The sequence below is a fragment of the Staurois parvus genome, unplaced genomic scaffold, assembly GCF_062004578.1.
Source record: "Staurois parvus isolate SC_StPar_1 unplaced genomic scaffold, SC_StPar_1.0 ptg000086l, whole genome shotgun sequence".
NCBI lineage: Eukaryota > Metazoa > Chordata > Amphibia > Anura > Ranidae > Staurois > Staurois parvus.
The window spans coordinates 1355621-1378791 of NW_028317882.1; the positions used below are offsets into that span (position 1 = coordinate 1355621).

A 23171-nucleotide genomic window follows, 5' to 3' on the forward strand; every position below is an offset into this window, starting at 1 on the left:
TCCTCCCACTGTTGGTGTCAGTGGGAGGAATAGTGCCCCATCACTAGTAACAGTGGGAGAAGAGTGCCCCATTGTTGGTGTCAGTAGGAGGAATAGTGCCCCATCAATGATACTACTGGGAGGAATAGTGCCCCCATCATTAGTGTCAGTGGCAGGAATTATTCCACACTGTTGGTGTCAGTGGGAGGAATAGTGCCCCATCACTGGCATCAGTGGAAGAATAGTGCCACATTGTTTGTGTCAGTGGGAGGAATAGTGCCTCATTGTTGATGTCAGTGGGAGGAATAGTGACCCATCAATGATACTACTGGGAGGAATAGTGCCCCCATCATTAGTGTCAGTGGCAGGAATTATTCCACACTGTTGGTGTCAGTGGGAGGAATAGTGCCCCATCACTGATACTAGTGGAAGGAACAGTGCCTCATATCATTGGGAGGAAAAGTGCCCCAAGGACCAGATAAAGGCTAGCAAAGGGCCGTATGCGGCCCTCGGGCCACAGTTTGGAGACTAATGTTCTACACTAACAGGTGTTCTCACTGGGCACACTGTATATACTGTATGTAGCCTCAGCTGCATACACTATACAGCCTTGTGTTCCGGCAGTGAATTAAGAACCTCTTATCTCACACTCAGAACAAAATAAGAGTCAGGCTGAGCGACACTCAGCAGCCTTTCATAGGCAGCTTTGTATTCTATGAATGAATAAACACGAAGCTGCCTCTGATTTGCTGAGTCAGAGATTATGATGTCATCCACCAGCCTCTCTGGCTCAGCCAGAGGAAGCTTTGTATTCATTCATAGAATACAAAGCTAGCTATGAATGGTAGGGCCACTATTCCTCCTACTGACACCAACAAGGAGACACCATTCTTTCACTGATACCAATGATGGGCACTATTTCTCCAACTAATACCAATGATGGGCCACTACTACTTCTCCTACTGAACACGAACCCTGAGGTCAAGTTTATTCTAACGGATGCTGGGCCTGGGACATTTTCTACCCCCACTGGCCAGAAACTGGCCCTTCCTCAAATTCTGAAGAACAGTAAAATGGCCCTTTGAAAGGTTTGGACACCCCAGGTGTAGAAAATAGCTCATTTAGGCACATTCAACAACTTTCCCGATTCCCTGCATGCTCCACGGCTTCTTCACTGCGCATTCCTTTGGTTTACTTTCGATTTCTGGTTTATATAGCCCATGGTACTCTGCTCCCTGCAATGTGATTTCTGTATGGCTGCATCTCCTTAAACTTCTCCTGCCAACACCTCTGTAGTTAAGACAGCAGGCTCTGTAAAATGTGTGATACAGTGTACATTCACAGACTTCAATGAAGAAGATGTGTGAGATTCTTTAAAAATTAAGTTTTCAAAATCATTTAGCGTAATGGGATGGCTTGAAATAATTTAATTTCAATGTGGAAAAGAATAAATGGTTTTAAATTCTGACACTGTAAGTGGCTTGCACATTTTTTGGGATAAATTGGATTAAGGATTGCAAGACAGGTGTACTTATTCATATGCAGGATACATATAGCAGCAACAGTTTGTGCAACACTTTACAATATCAGGGCAGACAGTATTATATTGTTATTATTATACAGGATTTATATAGTTACAATACAGTTCAATACAGGAAGAATCATAGGGCCCTGCTTGTTAGAGTTTACATTACAATCTAAACCAAATGTTCAAGTGATACAAAAGGTAATCACTGTGCGGGATGAGTTTATGGAGAAAATAAAAGTACAGTTGTTATGTGGAGGCAGGATAGGGTTTTCAGGGATCACCAAAAAGTTGACAGGGTAGGAGATAGTTGGACAGATTGGGGTTGGGAGTTCCAGAGGATGGAAAAAGGCTGAGGAAAAGTCCTGAAAGCAAACATGGGAAGAGGCGACAAGGGAACTAGAGAACAACTGTATTTTTTCTACCTACTTACTTGTAAAAGCCATTTTTTGGAGTACATCAAGGGACACAGAGCAGGCTATTCATGACTATATGGGTTATAGGTCACCTATAGGTGAATGGACACTGGCCAATCAATCAGAGAGGAGGTCCTCCCCTATATAACCCCTCCTACACAGGAAGTACTTCAGTTTTTATAGCAAGCAATAAAATTCCCAAAAGAGGGAAGGTACCTGTGTCCCGTGATGTACTCCAAGAAATGTATTTTACAGGTATGTAGAAAAAATCCAGTTTTTTTTATCGTACATCACGGCACACAGAGCAGGCTATTCATGACATGTGGGATGTCCCAAAGCAATAAGAAATTTGAGGGGAGGGTGACACCATGATAGCCATCGACAATAATTCCTCAGAACCTACTCAGCTGTCTGTAAAGCACTGCGGCCAAAGGCAGAATCCTCTGTGGCTCTGATAATGACCTGGTAGAACCTTGTGAATGTGTGAACCAAAGACCATGTAGCGGCCTTGCAAACCTGAACCACTGATGCTTGATGGTGGATTGTCCAAGATGCCCCCACAATCCTGGTAGAGTGTGCTTTCACCCAAAAGAGTGTGATATTACCTATCAACCATAGGCTTGAATGATCTAATGTGAAATAGTCACCTTGCATGCAGCCTGCACCTTCATAGGCCCCACTGGCAGCACAAACAGAGCATCTGACCTCCTGACTTGTATTGTCACCTTCAAGAAGATCCTTACAGCGCGTACCACATCCAAGGTATGCAGAGATCTTTCTCTTGCTGACTGAGGCCTAGGAAAGAATGAAGGCAGAACGATGTCCTGATTGAGATGAAAACTAGAAACCACCCCTGGTAAAAAAAAAGTCGGTTGAGGCTGCAACAACACCTTATCATGATGCAAAGCCAGAAATGGTTCTCTGCAAGATAGAGCTGCCAACTCTGACACCCTTCTTGCAGAAGTGATTGCCACTAGAAACAAAACCTTAGGAATCAATAGGACCAGTAGAATCTCTCCAGTAGGAGGGTTTGAATAGTGTTTTTTTGCAAACTCTCCAAAACCAAGTTCAGGTCCCAAGGACATAAAGGCAACCTGACAGGAGGGGCAATACGCATCACTTCTTGTAAAAAGTGTGGACCAAAGAGTGAGACACAACAGGCCTCTGTAAAAAAAAATAGTCAATGCTGAAACGTGTGCCTTAATGGTACCAACAGCCAATTTTTCTGCAACCGTGCTTGAAGAAACAACAGAATTTTACCAGTCACATACTTTAGTGGGTGCCATGTGTGAACCTCACACCAGGAAATGTAAGCCTTCCAGGTTCTGTAATAAATGTTCCTAGAAATTACCTTTCTAGCACCCAACATGATGGGGATGACAGATTCAGACACTCCCTTATCCTTCAGGATCTGGGTTTCAATAGCCATGCCATCAAATTTAGCGACCTTAAAGCTGGGTGCAATATACAACAGGTCTGGCCAATACAGCACGGAGCAATGCCCGGCCGATACAGCAGGGACCACGGCCCATCCACTGCCATCTTCACTATGTCCATGTGCCAGGCCCTCCTGGGCCAGGCCAGAGCAATCAGTATCACCGGAACAGACTCCTCCTGAAACCTGCTTAAGAGACGTGACAGCAGCTGGATCAGAGGAAAGGTATAAATCAGTGAAAACTGGTTCTAAGGAATCACTAAGGCGTCTACCCCTGCCACGCAAGGGTCCCTTACCTTGGACACAAAAAGATTGACCTTGTTGTTGAACCTGGATGCCAACAGATCTATATTTGGGCAACCCCATCGCTGGCAGATTTCCTTGAAAACATCGTCATGCAAAGCCCATTCCCCTGGAATCAACTGACGGTAGCTGAGATATTCCGCCTGCCAATTTTCCACACCTGGAATGAAAACTGCTGACAAACTTGGAGCATATCTCTCTGCCCAGGTGAGAATGTAGTTCACCTCCTTCTGAGCACCTTGACTCCTGGTACCACCCTGGTGGTTAATGTATGCCACTGCTGTATTTTCGGACTGAATCCCTACAGGCTAACCCTGAAGCCTGGATGTCCAATAACTCAGAGCCAGCCTCACTGCTCAAAGTTCCAGGACATTGATGGGAAGAACCCTTTCACATGGAAGCCATGTTCCATAAACTGTGGCCTCCTCCAGCACAGCCCCCCAACCTGAAAGGCTGGCATCGGTGGTTACCAACTTCCACACCACTGGATGCAGTAATCCAGGGCCGGAATTGTCTTGTTCCAAACAAACAGAATGTACATTTGCAGTGGTCTGGAGTGGAATTGGGCATTGGGAAAAGCCTCGAATGTGGATACCATCTTCCCTTGCAACCTCATACAGAGGCGAATTGAAGGATACCTCTTGGCCTTCAAACTGCAAACCTTATTCCTCAGTCACAACGTTTCCTTAGAGGCAGATATATTGGTACATGAAGGTATGCTTCCCTGGTGTCTATAGACGCTAAAAAAAATCTCCTTCCTGTAGGGAGGCCACTACTGACTGAACCAATTCCATACAAAAAGACCGGACAGTTAGAAACTGATTTAGCCCCTTGAGGTCCAAAATGGGCCTTACATCCACATTTTGGTTTTGGGACTGTAAACAGGTTTGAATAAAACCCCTGAAACCTTTCATCCACTGGAACCTCTGTGATCACTCCCTGAGACAATAGGCAATCGAGTTCCTGAAATAAAGCTCTTCTTTTCTCTGGATTTATAGGTACATTTGATTTTAGAAACCGGGAAGGAAGAAAGACCCAAAATTCTAGTCTGTACCCCAGAGAGATCGTGGAAATGACCCATTTGTCTTGCATTAGAACCCTCCATGCAGCCACAAAATTTAAAAGCCTTCCCCCACCCAAATGCCAATAGCTGCCACTGCTGGCTGTGCGGCAGAACCTACCAGCGAAAAGGAGCTCTTAAGGAGAGATTCTAGCTTCTTATCTGCTTGATCCTTGAAAACCTGGACATTATCCACAGGACATGTTAAAGATTTATTCAGAGATGAAACAGCTGCATCCACTACAGGCAAACCCCATTTCTTCCATGGGGTACAACAAAAAACCTCTCTGGTGGAACAAAAACCCTGTCTGGGTGATCCCAGTCAGCATACATAATTTGCTCCAGAAGAGGATGCACCGGAGAGGCCTGAGTACTCTGTGGAGGCTTCAAAGAGCCCAGAGAAGAATAAATAACTTCCGAGGTTTCTATCAGAGGTAGCCTGAATCCAGACCGTACCATATCAGTGAGGTTCTGGACTAAAAATCTCTGAGACTGGGAGGCAGAGACCGCCTTCTTCTCCTCAGGCTGTGACTTCTCAGACAGAGATTCTACTGCCTAACCTTCCTCCAGTTCTTCCTTCTCCTCAGGCTCCACCCATTCCTGCTCCAGTATTGGTGGTTCTAATGACGGGATCTATCCCGTTTCTTAGTCCCCTGAGAAACTGATGCAATCATCCCAGCAATCTTATCTTCTAACCCCACTAAGGCTGAAACAAGGTCATCCTTGGTTACATATGCCGAAGCAGATGTCCCAGTAGTAGCCTAGCCACAATACCAGATAGACGCAGCGGCTCAGACTGCCCAGTCACTTCTGACCTCTCAGGAGAGTATAATACAGCGGACCTACGGCTAGGTTCCTCAGGACCCTTTCTTCAGTGCCCTTTCCTGCTGCACCTCCCCCACTCCTCTCTCTGGATGACATTACTTCAGATAGTGTAAAACCTGTGCACCTTCACTAGTAAACACAGACCACAAGATACAGCTATGCAAGTAGTGTGCTGAATAAAAACACTCATTGCTACTGCTGACTTTATGAGCCACCAAGAACGGTTCATGACTGACTGGCCATTGCTTCCTCAGGGGACTACTCACGTGCCCCACTGAATGGCCTGCTCTGTGTCCTGGCCACAGGAATCCCTCAGCAGCAGCCCATGTGTGTCCTGCCCTCCAGAAAAACATATGGCCGACTTCTGTTTCTGGCCGCTACTGTGCATGCGTGTGTGATCGTCTTGCACGGGACAGACAGAGAGGTGAGCGAAGACCCTGAAATGTGCTTTGTGGGGATAGAAGATTCTCAACTTAACCTCCACCCCCCCTGAGTTTGTTACAGACAGAGCAGTCATTCCAAATGCTAGATCAAGATTAGAATCAGATAAGTATTTTGGAGATGAGGGCACACATAAAAGATTTTTTACTTTAAAGTGATTTTAAAGCTTTACATTTTTAAGTTAAATTAATAAACATGTAAAATGTACCTAATTACAATGTTTTTGCACAGAGCAACCCCAATCCTCTTCTTCTGGGGTCCTCTGTCATCGCTCCTGGCTCCTCCCCTCCACCGGGTGTTTACTATAGGAAGTCGCTTCCTATGGGAGCACTTGTGCATGCTTGATCTCGAGCTGGGCTGTTTGCATCTATTCAGACACACAGCTCGGCTCCACCCCCTACTCTCTGCTCACAGGTTTTGACTGACAGCAGCAGGAACCAATGGCTCATTTTATCAATAGTGAATATATGTTTTTGTCAAGCCCATGGCTGGGTTCAGTCAAAAAAAAAATGTGCCTATAGTCACACCATTAAAAAATCACTAGACTACTGCAATAAAACTAATTAAGATAAATAAGATCTTGTGAGAGATCTGCATACCGAAGTTTAATTCAAAGTGCGAGTGACAATGGTAATACTTACACATGTAAGAATCTGAACATATATTTAGCTGCACAATTTACATTATACTTTGCGGAACAAATAGCAAAGGTTTAAAACACCAACAAGCCAACTGCTTATCTTTTTTCTGACTAATCCATATCAATTTGAGTCTGAAAAAGTAAGGTTCTTACTTAATGGGGTATAAATGTAGAAAACATAAAATGAATGCATAAATAGCAAGCAATTTGCTTAGTTAAGCTTCAGGAAGACAGGTGCACTAGCTAGGTTTTGTATAGATATAGAGTCAACATTACAAAAAAGTATTTTTGACTTGCTAAAAGAATTTGTTGAAATATTTCAATTTTCAATCTAGCTTAAAAAAAATTAAATAAAGTATAAGATGCACGCTACAAAATAGTGTTCTATTTTGATACAAGGAAAAGTAGAGCAAAAGTATGACGCTGACAAATTCTATAAATCTAAACTTATACATGATTAAATACCCAACTGTATGCAGGAATTAAGGTCAATACACATGTCATTGTAAGTCCATGTAGAAGAGTGTACACAATCCATGTTATAAGGAAACCGCAATGGAAATGAAGTAGTCAAAGTTCCTAAAAGGGAAAAAAGAAAAAAAAAAATCTATGATCTACATCTATGATTTCCTGCAGACATGTTACAATGGCTATATACTAAATACTATATTATACTAATTGTTATGATCACATGACCAAGAACCATGCTGTGGTTTTATTACAGCATGATCAATAGGGTGCACACAATTAAATCCGAGGAACTCTTACAGTGTTACATGCATGCCCCCCTCCCTAACATATTTTATATAAACGTTGGATCAGTTTGGTGTAGATACTATATATTTACAATAAATATATTATTTCAGCAAGTTATACAAATTAAACTTTTGTAAATGTAATGGTACATTAAAATTGTGTAAACATATTTTAAGTAAATCTGTAGTTACAGCTATTGCAGTCTAGCTTTTTTAAAATGCAGAAGGAAATTCTGTGCAAATTGTCTTTAAGGACCCACATCAGCCAAACCCCGAAGTTTCTACTTTTGGGAGATGGTGAAGTTAAACTAACTGTTATCCACATCTCGAAGAGACTCTGGTAACGATACACTTAAAGTGTTACTAAACCCAGGACCCTGCATTCACTCTATCTGTTCTTCCACAGTACACAGAACACGGAAATGCAATTATTTTAGTAAATATAAATTTCTAAATATATTTTCTCATAAGCAATTAGAGCAGTCTTGTGACTTCTATCAGTGTCCAGCAGAGCACTGGCTAAAGCTTGTAGGAGGAGTTTTCATTCTCCCCTATGAGGCTGCATGACACCTGACCCTCTGTCTGGATAGCGCTGATTGGCCTTGTGCTGATCACATGCACATTCCCAAGGAGAAAAACTCTAGCAATATACACCAAACGGAGCACGTGCAGCTTGCCCCCAGGCTCTGTTCTATCAGGAGATATACTGAGGACAAGAGAAGGGGAGGATCAGAGAAGACAGGATCAAACATCTTTTTTACACAATGCGGAAGATTAACTCCTTAGATTCCACAGTGAGTATAAGAAGCATGCTTTTCTGCATATACAGACTGAATTTACTGTTGTGGGTTTAGTAACATTTTAAACCAAACTGTGAGAGTCTATTCAAGTGAAAGCAACAAGTATGATTTAATGTAGCTTTCTCCTCAAAGGCCACACAATAAAAGGACCGCCAGAACTACAGTACAAGGCTTCCTTGACCATCTGAGAGAACTAACAGGAATCCAGACCCAATGAGTGAGGTCAAGGGCATTTCTGCAATCTGGCACTCAGTCATGTATCCCTGTCTCCTATTCAGTACTTGTGTTTATACTGCATAATCCACGCAGTATTCTGATAGGTATGCCTAGATTATACTCAAGCACAAACCTATAGATGCATTGTACTGCAGCAGTGAAACCTTGAATCACTGTTACAGGCAAGTTTTAACCCATCCTGGTATTGAATACTGTCTCTAAAAGGCTTTGATGGTGGAATTACTGTACACAAGGTCCCAATTCTGCACTCCTGCCAAGCTCATGCCAATACAGATGGGGAACTGAGACTTGAAATGATACATTCTAATGTGATGGACAGGGGTACAAGGTGGGAACTTTGGTGAAGAAAACCCACCAAGAGTCTTGAAGAGTATATTCGGTGAGTAGCTGATGCCTAAAAGGCATACCCAAAGCTGCAAAATAAAATGGACTGAGCTTTTAAGAAAAATAAGCAATTAAAAAGTTTCTTACATGTGAAATACTGGTTAATCGCTTTGATCCGTGTCTGTTTTCCTGCTTCGGTGTTCTCCTCTCGTGAAACAGGTGGCACTGGTGGTGGTGCTTCAAGATCATCAAGGATGTCAACATGCTGATTTCGGCTGACAGCTAAATTGTGTAAAATACAGCATGCCAGTATAATCTGTGCTCCTTTTTCTGGAGAATACTGTAGTACACCCCCTGACCGATCAAGACACCGGAAACGACTTTTTAAAGATCCAAAGGTGCGCTCAATAACTGAATGGGCAGTCTTGTGTGCTGCATTATAATTCTTTTCTGCTTTCGTTTTCGGATATTTTATAGGTGTGAGAAGCCACTTTGTCACGGGATAGGCATCATCACCTAGAAATAAAAACAAAAATTGTGTTTTAACTTTAGTGATAAAGAATAATATAAACTATCACATATATAACCAGTCTTCCATGATACATTCAATACAAGTAGAAATATGGTTAGAACTGTTCAATACTAATGCTTCACAAAGCATTTGTAGCGTTGTCATACCGAACCAAAGATTGTACTCAGCAGCTATTTACTAGTATACATCTTTATAGCCATCTTGCTCTTAAATATGAACTCCAGGCAAGGAGCTAGATAATCATTTAAGATACATATATGAAAGTTATTATACCTGCCAAAAGGTTTGTAACTTTGTTTAACCTGTCTTGAGGTTAGCACAGTCCTGATGGCCACTTTTCTATGTTGCAGTTAAACAATACAGCCTGGTCAGCTCCCAGCCAGTGTTTGGGCATTGAAGGAAATGCAGAAGACAGGGTCATCATTTTACTCTTTGCAACTCCCAGCATGTTCTGTGAGTTTACATGTAAATGCAGCAGTCTGATTGGCTCTGAGAACTGACCCATCCTCTTCTATGGGTCAGTGCTGCTTTACAGTGTACCAAAAGGTTGATAACTAGATGGGTTCAGGTACTTAAATTAGTTGAAATTAAAACTATATTTATTTGATGTTCCATGAAATGCTCAGCACTCTAAACATCAATCCTACTTTTCACTGGGGGTACATTGGGTGCAGACTATGGAAGCCCATCCTTGCTCCATTGTGCAATCTATTCATGAAGCAATGGATATTGTATGACGTATTTCACCATTACCAGCTTAACCCAAACAGCAAGCTCGGAAGGGTGAAATGCATTAGAAATGAGTGATTCTCAGGTGAGGCTATGCAGCATGCAGGTGAATAAAGTTTTATGAAAGGAAGTGTTGTCATTTGTGTGCGGCCCATTGCCTCGTGAATACATTTTTTGATATTCAATTTAAACATATCTGTATAAATGGAGTTTGTAATATCTGAATGGGATTTAGCTGAAATTCTATCTATCTATCCATTGAGTCGTATCCGACCCTTGGCGATTGCATGGACCGTCACTCATAAGCGACTTTTTACATGAATTCTCTAAGCAATTATTTTATAGGGTAGGTTGCCAGGTCTTTCCCAACCCCTACCATGCAGGAGATCCCGCATGGCCAGGGATGAAACTAGGACAATTTAGACAGGAGCCAACCTACCAGCATGTCTTTGGAGTGTGGGAGGAAACCGGAGTACCCTGAGGAAACCCACGCAAACACAGGGAGAACATGCAAACTCCATGCAGGAGGCGCCATGGTTGGGAATTGAACCATGACCCAATTACTGCAAGGCAGAAGTGCTAACCACTAAGCCACTGTGCCGCCCAGCTAAAATTAGTATGGGCAAATAAGAGGAAGAATTTTTGATGTACAATAGCTCATGATTGTTATGGCTTAAAGCCCAATTAAACTTTCAGCCTAACATATCTATTTCTACTTAGGCTACACAAAACCTATGATGCTTAATTATCTGTTACCTTTTTTATTAAAGAGTCGTGACACCAATTCAGACTAATTTTCTCCAGACAAGAGACTACAGAGAAGGATTACTGCTATCTGTTTAGCGTAAATTATATTTTACTGGGTTCTGACTTGATGTGCATGCAGGTATTTTAATACCTGGTATGTATGAGATGCCACATAGAGGACTCCTGAGTCCCCGAGTGATGTACCTAATCACTTCCCTGGCATGCTCATATATTCTTGCCTGAATTTTGCTCCAGGAGAAAAAGCTTGCTATGGGCTCCTCTGTAGAGCATATGTGGCATTACAGCATCTGTAGACAGCATCATCTGTGGTCTGGATAACTGGAAGGGAAAAAAGAAGCCTGAAGATTCAAAGCTGGCACTGATGAAGGAGCAGTAAGAGACAGAAGGGCATGTGAAAGATGGTGCCAAAAGTGATTATATTTTGAGGGGCTTGAATACTTTAAACTTTTAAATTTGAGTTTCATTGCCCTGTTTGTTTGCTTTAATGACACCAACAACTTTCAGACTTGTTCACACTTTTGCCCTATAAAAGATTTCAAAGTGCATCTCAGTGCAGTGACATACAGTCAAGAAACAACCCCTCTCACTGCATATCAGGCAAAGCACACACCTAAACTGCTTCCAACAGGAGGTTTTGGATCTTATGGCCAATTTTTTTCCACAGTGTCAATTCTGAAGTATAAACACTCCTTTCACTTTTGTGAGCTGTAATATACATGGGTAAATGCAAAATTGTAGGGAAGCCCTTACTTTGTACGGTTATATATATTAGAGGTCAACCTGTAGATGGAGAAATAATGAATGGGGCATCCAATTACAATAGAACATAGTTTACGAATATTTCAACTTTATGAAGTGATGAAAGGGACATCCAATTACATCAAAACATAGTTTACAAATATTTAAACGTTACAAACATTTAAATTAAAAATTAATTATCCTAAAATAACTGAAGATAAAAATTAAGGTTCTTAGATGAACGATCTGATACTACTGTATAAAAAGGGAACTTCAAAGTGGAAGAGTTTGTCAGCACAAACATTCTAAAAAGGTTCTTTCAGGAGAAAAGTAAGTGCAAAAAAATCAGTTCACCAGTTAACTGTAAGTTATGTTTTTTTCTAAGATGAAAGGCCACATATTCTAAACACAGATGCTTCTCAGCTTACGCAAGGATTACATTCTTCAAAAGGCATAGTTTTAAGTAGGATATGTTCATTTCAACATGCATTGGCCCACTTTGGAAAAAAGTCTTACGTCATTCATTTTCCTCGCATTTTGACTTCCCACTGAAGACGTGCATGTTATACAGTGCATGCAATACAGGAAAGAATAGTGCTGGAATATAAGACTTGCTGTCCTTCAGCCATTTTTATTTGTGTACTTAGTGTGTAAACAGTTTATAGACAGTCTCTAGGTCAGTGGTTCTCAACCTTCCTAATGCAGTGACCCTTTCAGACAGTTCCTCATGTTGTGGTGACCCCCAACCATAAAATTATTTACCCAGTAATTATAATTCATGAAGTGTCGTTTTACCTCCAATACTGCTGCTTTCAGCACAGTAGCTGCTTTCAGCACAGTAGCTGCTTTCAGCACAGTAGCTGCTTTCAACAGAGTAGCTGCTTTTAACAGAGTAGCTGCTTTTAACAGAGTAGCTGCTTTTAACAGAGTAGCTGCTTTCTACACATCGGTTATATGTGTTTTCTGATGGTCTTAGGGGACCCCTGTAAAAGGGTCGTTCGACCCCCAGAGGGGTCGCGACCCACAGGTTGAGAACCACTGCTCTAGGTGGTAGCAAAGGAACCCAGCAAAAACTTCCATGACCTATTTCAAAAGGCTCAGTTCAATAAAGCTGCGTCTACAGATATAGATTATTTTCGTTCAGCCTGTGGGCTAACTGATCTCCGCGTCCACACTGTACAACACAGATGGAGGAAACTCTCACTATGGCTATTGTATTCTGACAGTCACTACCACTACCTTTCAGAATACCTGAACAGAGGCTGCATCTGAATGAATGCAGCTTCTCTTCGGCTAACAATCTACCCGACTCCTTTGATTTTTCATTCAAAGGATATTGGGTGGGAGGCAGCCAACAGGGGCACTCGCATAACAAATTTCAGCTGGTTGCTCAGGTATCGGCCACAATTCCTATAGTGTGTACGCAGTCTTAGATATAAATATGTTATGCAGGAAACTCTGGTCAGTGACATTGAGCCTGCAATTTTAATATGTTCAGCATCACTGTGATGACTGTGTATATAGTGCACTGCTACCACGAGGTTGGAGGGGGTAGTGTCACAGATGGCCACCTCAGGTTGCATCTGCCCCTGGAACAGCCTTAGCAAATCCAATACACTAGTTTATTAGCCTGACCTGTTCCAATATGAAGCCTTATGACGATGGATAAGCAGAGAGAGATGAAACAGAATTTGACCTAAATGCTAGTACACACTATGAGAAAATCAGCTGATCGATCGTTCGCCTTTCCACGAAAGCGCATATCATGATGTAGACGGAATGGTATGGTATGGAAAATTCTTGGCCGACAAAGGCAAACGTAAGAAAACATAGCTATGTACTAGCGCAGTAGAAGAGGAAGTGGAGGTTTGCTCTATGCTTCTGATAATTTTTTTCCATTTGATTATCTCTGTATGATTACTGTATGATTGTCCAAAAAGTCAGAATCAGCTGTTGAAAGCAGTATACTAACAATCAGATAATTGGCTGAAATTTCCCCGTATGGAAATTTTCGCACAATTTTCTTGTGTGTACGGGCCATTTGAATGCCTCCAAGGCTTTCATAACAGCAGATGCAGATTATGACCACTAATGCCAAATATACAGTGGATATAAAAAGTCTACACACCCCTGTTAAAATGTCAGGTTTCTGTGATGTAAAAAAATGAGACCAAGATATATAATTTCAGAACTTTTTCCACCTTTAATGTGACTTATAAACTGTACAACTCAGCTGCAAAACAAACTCAAATCTTTTAGGGGGGGGGGGGAAGTAAACATAAAAAACTATGTGTGCACACCCACTTATAACTGGGGATGTAGCTGTGTTCAGAATTAAGCAATCACATTGAAAATCATGTTAAATAGGAGTCAGTACACACCTGCCATCATTTAAAGTGCCTCTGATTAACCCCAAATAAAGTTCAGCTGTTCTAGTAGATCTTTCCTGGCATTTTCTTAGTTTCATCCTACAGAAAAAAGCCATGGTCCACAGAGAGCTTCCAAAGCGTCAGAGGGATCACATTGTTAAAAGGTATCAGTCAGGAGAAGGGTACAAAAGAATTTCCAAGGCATTAGACATAACATGGAACACAGTGAAGACAGTCATCATCAAGTGGAGAAAATATGATGCAACAGTGACATTACCAAGAACTGGATATCCCTCCAAAATTGATGAAAAGATGAAAAGAAAATTGGTCTGGGAGGCTGCCAAAAGGCCTACAGCAACATTAAAGGAGCTGCAGGAATATCTGGCAAGTACTGGCTGTGCGGTACATGTGACAACAATCTCCCATATTCTTCATACATCCAAGCCCGGCTAAATTTAGCAAAAAACACATCTGAAGTCTCCCAAAAGCATGTGGGAAAATGTGTTATGGTCTGATGAAACAAAGGTTGAACTTTCTGGCCATAATTCCAAAAGATATGTTTGGCACAAAAACAACACTGCCCATCACCAAAAGAACACCATACCCACAGTGAAGCATGGTGGTGCCAGCACCATGCTTTGGGGATGTTTTTTTCAGCTGGAACTGGGGCCTTAGTCAAGGTAGAGGGAATTATGAACAGTTCCAAATACCAGTCAAAACTGGCACAAAACCTTCAGGCTTCTGCTAGAAAGCTGAACATAAAGAGGAACTTCATCTTTCAGCATGACAACGAATCAAAGCATACATCCAAATCAACAAAGAAATGGCTTCACCAGAAGAAGATGAAAGTTTTGGAATGGCCCAGCCAGATCCCAGACCTGAATCCAATCCAAAATCTGTGGGGTGATCTGATGAGGGCTGTGCACAGGAGATGCCCTCACAATCTGACAGATTTGGAGGTTTTTTTTGCAAGGAAGAGTGGGCAAATATTGCCAATTCAAAATATGCCATGCTGATAGACTCATGCCCAAAAAGACTGGGTGCTGTAATAAAATTAAAAGGTGCTTCAACAAAGTATTAATTTAAGGGTGTGCACACTTATGCAACCATATTATTTTAGTTTTTCCTTTTTACTTCCCTCCACCTAAAAGATTTCAGTTTGTTGTTCAACTGAGTTGTACAGTTCATAGGTTACATTAAAGGTGGGAAAAGTTCTGAAATTATTTATCTTTGTCTCATTTTTTTTACATCACAGAAACCTAACATTTTAACAGGGGTGTGTAGAGTTTTTATATCCACTGCAGATATATTTTACACATATTATTAGGTTATTTATTAGGTTATTTGTCTTTTTAGAAGTATCTTTTTATCTATTGGTGCTCCCTAGTGGAAATACAGGGCAGAACGTTCCTACCATTTTTAGGTGACAACTATTGAATTGGGTATTGAGGACGATCTAGGGGCCTTCACAGAGATGGACTTACACAAAGATGAGTTATGGATCCTTGTCGGCCCCCGATGAAATTATATAGTGCCGCAATGTATATACTTACCATTAAAACTTAGATATGTACCGCACTGATCAACTGAGTAAGCCTTGAGACTCTCACCCTAGGTTGATTAAGGCCTTTACAAATATATCTGCAAGTGGCACTGTACTAGATTGTATGCCGTGTTTCATAGGTGTATTTTTTTGTCCCTGTTATTGCCCTGCCATATTCTTCCAAACCATGGATGCATCAGATTTTTCACACTTTTTAGCTGTCTAGCACTCAAAAGAAGCTACTGAAGAAGCAGTTTCAGCAAAATGTGTCGAGTCATCTATAGAAGGAAAAATTATATGCTACGTTAAGCCAGTTGGCATAAGAGTACAGTATGTAACAGTATATATACCATGTCCTACTAAAGGTGTTTTTCATGTATTGTCATTTCTCACCGATTTTAAATGTCTATTAATAAAGGTGAAATTGAATTTTATAGATTTGTATTATTGTGCCTATAAAGTCCATGAATTTCGTTAAGTAATGGTATTGTACACCATAAACTTGGATTTACAAAAATGTGTTTGAGTGAGTTTTTGATAAAACAAGACAGAAAAAAAACAGAAACAGACCAAAGGATGTTTACTCATCTCACATCATCCTAAAAATTAGATAACCAAGTTTTTTTGCACAAAACACAGGCACAGCCTATGACATTTGGCTCTTGTCCATTGACATGCTTCAAGGTAATTCAAAGCTTCTTATACATAAAGTAAATATTTCAATATCAATTAAACAGAAGAGTGTTTTTCTTTTAACAAACAATATAAAATGTAATAACAAAATAAGCTTTAACAAAACAATACATTCTGGATACGTCTATTATAAACCTCTTGGTCAAGTTGAGATTCATCTTAGAGCATGGCTGCTTGAAGTGCTTCACTCTTCTGAATATATCATTAGAAATCAAGATATAAAATAAAGAAGGGTCTCTTATGCCAGGTCATAACATATCCTTTGATGGGTCCAGCTAGGTATTACACCATGGTTACAGAAGTTGAGGTTACTGCTCCTGTGGTAGGACTCAACATTTATAGAGGTGAAGCAATAATCTGATTTTCAGCAGCACAGCAGAGAAATACATCTCATAAAATAAATATCTGGCTCCACTGCATCCTAAAAAGGTATGTGATTGATGACCTGGCATTACCATCTTGTGCAGGTTCCTTCCCATTGTAATGTATTTGGATGTAGATGCTCCAGCATAATCATGCAGAGTTTCAAATGCATTATTGCATATATAAAAATCAATCCCAAGAGACCTGCAGGTGGAAAAGGGTTAATTCAACATATTTTTCCCCAGTTAAATACAGAGCACACAAGAATATCAGTACTAAGATCTTTTCTACTTCTCAGCCTTTGCTGTCTAACTTTTTTAAAAAGTTGCATTCAGGAGAAAGGTCTCCTTATTGGGTTGCAGTAGGCATGTGTGCCAAAATAAAAAAAATCAGTGCACCAGATAATTGCAAATTATGACTTTTAGTAGGGTTTCAAAAGGTAACACTTTCTAACCACAGAGGTTTCCCATCTTCTGTAAGAATTACATTCTAGGGATTTTTTATTATGGCAACTTTTTCATGCATTTTGCTACTTTAACCAGGCAAAGTGCTAGGCTTGTACAGTATCCAGAATAATCTGAAATCTCTTCCTATCTTAGTGATCTAGAATCTGGCAATATTATCATGCACAGATAAATTTAGGTTGTGTAGAATTCAATGTGTAATTACCCAACAGAGAACAAAAATCAGCAGTTAACACTTGTTGGCAATTGGTCTAATTTTAACTTGGCCATAGACACTTGAAATACTACAAGAAAATCCCTAAACACAGAATGTCAGTGTCCCTAGTCTTTCTCACTCAGTGCTATCCAAGGTGTGTATAATTTCTTGAAACATCCATTCCGAGTTTGTCGGCACTCCAATAGACACTGCTCCATCAAACTGTAATGGTAGGAGCAGGAAGTCAATTACAGCATTACTTCCAGATTCCAAACAGGTCCATAAAGATTAATAAGGGTCCACACAAATAAGATTAAAGAACTTCAAATACACCTCACAAAAAGAGTGTTTGAAATGACCTTGCGTATACATCACATATTACTTTGAGTATACATCAAAGGACAAGGTGTAGTTATGTTCCAACTTTTACAGAAAAAACTGTTTGTATATTTGCTTGTTACGCTGAAATCTCCAGCTGTGTATCAGGGATCAATTCAAGTATATTCTTATACTCTCTGAATGATACAATGGTTGCGGTACAGAAAGAATAAATATATATATTATATATAATAAATATATAATATATTGCAGTATCAGGCTGAAAAATGCTTGACACAGATGTTACTAGAAATGGTTCTCTGATGGAACTTGGATGGAAGAAAAAAAGAGAAGATGGCTCTCTTTGTGTATATGTAGTCTCTCAACTGTCAAACAAAAAATTATACCATTTACATATTGACAAGAGTGCATATGGATTTTTTTTTTAATTCTTAATTTATCCAAGGCAACAGGAGCATGTAAGGGTACTTACAAGTACATTATAGCTGGATCGGTAGACTGATCTTACACTATCAGAACATACAGCAGTGCCAAGATGACTACTACTAGTAATAAAGTGAAGTTCCACACAAAAGTGAAAGCTACGCTTTTCTGCCTCCTCCCCCCACCGTCCGCTGCCACATTTGGGGGGGGGGGGAGCAGGTACCTGGTTTTGACAGGTACCTGCTCCCACTTCCGGCTGAGAATATATTTTCCGGCAAGTTTGGCACCTCCCACAGCCCTCTGGGACACTTCCAAGGCCCCAGAGGATTGCAGCCCATTCATAAAGCGCAGCACACTTAGTGCATGCACGGTAGGTAACTGGCCGTGAAGCTGCAAGGCTTCCCGGATGGTTTCTCTTAGTCAAGATGGCAGTGGCAGTACCTGACAGCCAATTAAAAAATCAGCTACGTGCAAGTGCCCTACTATTAAAAGTCAGCAGCCACAGTATTTGTAGCTGCTGACTTTTAATTTTTTTTTTCTTTTGGGGTGGGAGGTGGCAGGGGCTAGATCTCCACTTTAATAACTAAATAGATGGTTAAGTAATGGAGAGTTGCCCATGATAGAGTGGTCTAACAAGACTACTGATAAAAGCATGTTTCCATGCAGGAATAGAAGACTAAAGTCATCTCTTAGGTGAAATTTAAACCCAGCAAGGAAAACGTGGAAAAGCGAAAAAAAGTAAAAAAGAAAAGAAAAAAATGGGGGTAAATGGGGAATAGGTAAATAGGAAAAGGGGTGACATGAGGTTGGTTGGATAAAGCGAAAAGGGAAGGAGTGGCAAAGAAGTGAAGAGGAGTGAGGTCTCCTTGCCTATTTCCTAGGAGAGGTAGAATCCCATGAATTTTCAATATATTGAAAGTGAATCCAATAGAACCAGGTCTTATGAAACTAGTCTTCCAGTTTCCTAAGTGACATTGTAAGGTTCTCCAATGTCATAATATGACCAATCATAGGTGTCACAAGGGGTTTCCAATGGGAGGGAATGCAGGTCCTAGCGGCTGCATATAGATTCTTCCTTAGGCAGGCTAGTTGCAGAGAAGAACACCCGGCACTTTCTGAGAATAAAAAGAGGTAGGTCATAACATGAAGCTAAACACATACTGATTGCATTGCATTGCAGTGACATACTCTTTATGTTTAATAAATGCTACACATCTTACATTCTCAATAGTTGTCCTTTAGAGATGGTATTTCCAATTCAGAAATGAAGATACTATAAAAAGGGACCACATGCAATGTTGCACAGTTGTTGACATCAGAAGCAACCTTCTTTTCCATGTGTGTTCAGAATTTCTTGAGAGATAGAATCTCTAATCAGTATAGAGCGCATGTAAATCAAACGTGTTGGCTCCCGTGTATAATTACTGTACGTCAAACTGGGATTTTTGAGGATTTCAAGATCAGTAGCCAAAACTCTTAAAGAAAAGAAAAGAATATTAATTATCCACTTTGAATTCTCTGTTGTCAAAATTGTGACTATCATTGTCTTGGAATCCCTTAAAAGTAGTGATAGTTAACTATTAAATGAGCGGGTGCTGATGAACTACTGTTCCTAACATGTCTTAGGGGCTCATTTGCACTTTTTGTGAGTGAATCCACCCTAAACGTTTTATCAGGAAAATTTGAATTGTAATTCCACAACTGCTGGTTATAAAGTAGATAGATACAATTAAATAAGGAAACACACCCCTCCCATGTACAAAAAATTTCCCTTACCTTTTCATAGCCATCCATGTACAGTAGATGAACTTGCCTTGATACTGCTTCAAGGTACGGTACAGAGTTTAAATTGGTCCTTCTTCTTCCTCCCAGTTTGGAGGATGATGGACCCAATACTGGCGCCTCCGCCTCCTCGTTTATGTCAGTAGGAATATGGCAAGCACAGCTATCAAAGCAGTGAATGTATAAGAATCTCAAAAACAACAGTAATTAAAACCAAAGGTACCACTGAAATCATCACAGGGATATGATCCAGCAGTCTTGGCTGAAACTGATCAATAAAAAAGATGCACATAAAGAACCGCTATAAAGGAGTATATCATATTTTAGAAACTGTATCTGGTTAATGCTTGTAATGATGGTATTCAGAATAAGGATTGCCTTTTTAATATTTCACAATTATATTTACTCCACATTTGCATGCAGACCAAGCTGTCCAGCAAAAGGGACAGTTACAGGAGTTGGAACAAACACAGATAGGGGTGCTTCGAATGATCAACTTTTATTCGTATAGATGAAACCCAATAAACATAGTTTAAAGCATAAGTTCGCCTTTGGGAACATCCCAAACACTCGTTTTTAGAGTGGAACATGTTCCCAATGCAGCTGCCACTGCCTGATCCGCCCCCTCCCTATGACAGCAGTACAAGACGTTCCCCATATTAGCTGTCACTTTCTAAAAACAGAGCGACTGCGAGGGACTCTGCCCACACAGTCAAGTCATTCACAGTGTTCTTAGCGGCTGCCGGCTTGTAGTTCTCAATGAACTACCACAGTGCTGTGGATCGCCCTGGTAGTACATTGATTTTTCCTGTCAGTATAACTGCTTGCCCATACAGGCAAGCATATGTACGGACAGGTCTGCAGGAGATCTGCAAGGCACCAACAATCTGCTGATTGCTGGTGTAATGCTTTACAGGCTCCTGCTACAAAAAATAATAAATGCACATATTTTTACCTGCAAAAATATGTGCATTTATTATTTTTTTGTCAAAGGATGAACAACTTAACCTTTAAACCTATCCCCCCCCCCATTTTCCATTTTAAAACAGGTAGAAGTACATTTCCATATGGAATGCAATATAGAAGATCTGAAAATGCATGACAAAGCATGTTAATGAACATGTACTCCCATATCCCATCACATGCATTTTCAGGATCTTCTGGTGTGAACTTAAATCTAACTACTGTATACAAGCCAGTTTGCTTGCATATGCAGATAACAGAGCTTTTTTAGGACCATTGAGGCAAAACAAGCATAAGTAGAAATGAAATGGGGTAGCCAAAAACCCATGGGTTTGCATAGGCTTGGACATGCACAGCTTGGGGAGCATCCGAAATTAAACTTTCCATTTTTATTTGCACGTGTAATAATCTAACACCCACAAACTATGAAGGAATGTTGTTCAGACTTTTGTTGCTTTAGCACTGGAAGGTGAATACCTGTATGTAAAAATTAAACATATCACCTGATGTAACGGATTGGAATAAAAAGATGTAAATTATAATTCCTCTCTTCAAAACTAGGAAATGTAATTATATGACCCTAAGTCTATGTGAAGGCAAAACAAAAAAATCAGTTTATTTAAAAAAAAAAAAAAAGAAAGAGAAGAGAAGAAGATGGCTTCATCCTGTTCCCTTAAACTTCTGTGTACATATAGTCCCCCATAAATACCTTAGAATACTTTCAGAGATCCCCATCTGCATTCAATTTCTTGATGCCTGTGTCTACAATTAATTCTGCTGTCTCAGTATCTCCCTTTGTAGCCACCCATTCACATGTACTGACAGGAAAGAAAGTAAAGCTAGCCATAGATGGACTGAATCTGGACCAGTTAAGCAGGAACAGGACAAAATGTGATCCACCTATGGGCAGATTGGTTGTACTGAAGTCAATCCATTGATAGACTTCAGTACAACCAACCTATTGGATTTTTTACATGCAATTACTGCCTGCAGCTATAGCAGCTAGCAGTAATCACTTTGTTGTGCCAGCAGGGAAGGCTCCTTACCGGCAGAGTACAATAGCGCTACGGGAAGGATTCCTCCATCAACATAGTCAGTTTTCTTTCCTTCCACCCATACTGGAAGGAAAGAAAATTTTATAATCTATGGATTGCTTAAGTGATGAGAATGAGTGAAAGGGTACATCCCCAGCAATCCTTTAGATGAACATGTCCTGCCCTTCTTTTCATTGGATGGTTCAGATTTTAGCTGTGCTGATCAGTTGTTTGATTACGGAAGCAGTTCTGATAGAATCAAGCAACTGATGGGAAGATTACATAGCTAAAGTCTACATCATTCAGTGGCCAGCTTCCTCCCTGGAACATGCACACCAAAGGGGTGCCCAGGATTGTGTTCTTTCACTTTTGCAACAAAGAGAAGGTTGATGTCTCACCACCCTTCTGGTGGTAATGAAAAGCCAGAAATAATAAAAAAAAACAGCAGCTACAGGGATGAGCAAGGAATATGCATACATTTCCAAAGTAAGAAAAAATATTTCAATATTACTAATACAACATTTTGACCCAGTGATTAATACTCTTTTTCTTTTTAACACATAATGTAATGAATGTACCTTAATACTCATTTAAGTTTAGGCTCGGTAGTTTCCTAAAGAGGAATTTCAACCACACCGTCAAAAATTAAACGCCAGCACCTACAAACACTGCAGTACTGACTTTAAAGAAACAGATATTTACCAATCCATGAAGTCCAGCACTTCCCCACAGCCTCTCTAGTGCCACCATCTTGGACAGGGGAGCTGGTTCTGATATCTCACAGCCAGCTGCCCACTGTACATACTGTGCAGTGAGACTGGTCCTGCAGCCTATTGGGACATGTGACATGTTGAAAAAGGCTGTGGGAGGTTGGGGAATAGGCCAAATGTACATCTATGTTGTCTCTGTGAGAACTGAGGAAGTGAGTACCTTTAAAAAAAAAAAAAAAAAAAAAAAGTACACCCTTGCCCAGCCAAAAACCCCCCAAAGAACTGTCTAATTGCTGTAGGCATGCCTTGGGCAGCAGTATGTCTGCTGCAGTCTCCATCCTCAGCCCTCAAAGCTGCAGACAGAAAAGGGTGGTCACGTAACCACTGATAAAGTCACCAAAAAGTTAGTTACATATGTTTTTAGCATTTAAAAGTGGAGCAAAATACTTAGGGATGGTACCTGGAGTGTTTTTTTTTTTTTTTTTATTTACTTGGTATTTACAGGTGAAACTAAAAATTAGAATATCGTGCAAAAGTTCATTTATTTCAGTAATACAACTTAACAGGTGAAACTAATATATGAGATAGACTCATTACATGCAAAGCAAGATAGTTCAAGCCGTGATTTGTCATAATTGTGATGATTATGGCTTACAGCTCATGAAAACCCCAAATCCACAATCTCAGAAAATTAGAATATTGTGAAAAGGTGCAATATTCTAGGCTCAAAGTGTCCCACTCTAATCAGCTAATTAAGCCAGAACACCTGCAAAGGGTTCCTGAGC

General features: G+C 40.5%; 1 long non-coding RNA gene across 1 annotated transcript; it reads right to left on the reverse strand.

Moving 5' to 3' along the window:
• Nucleotides 1-15982: 15982 nt before the first annotated feature.
• On the reverse strand, nucleotides 15983-22930 carry LOC149468468 (uncharacterized). Its single transcript, XR_016311694.1, has 2 exons — nucleotides 19118-22930; nucleotides 15983-19012 (listed from the first exon to the last, which is right to left on the reverse strand). It is a non-coding gene; the product is annotated as an uncharacterized LOC149468468 (long non-coding RNA).
• Nucleotides 22931-23171: the final 241 nt, after the last annotated feature.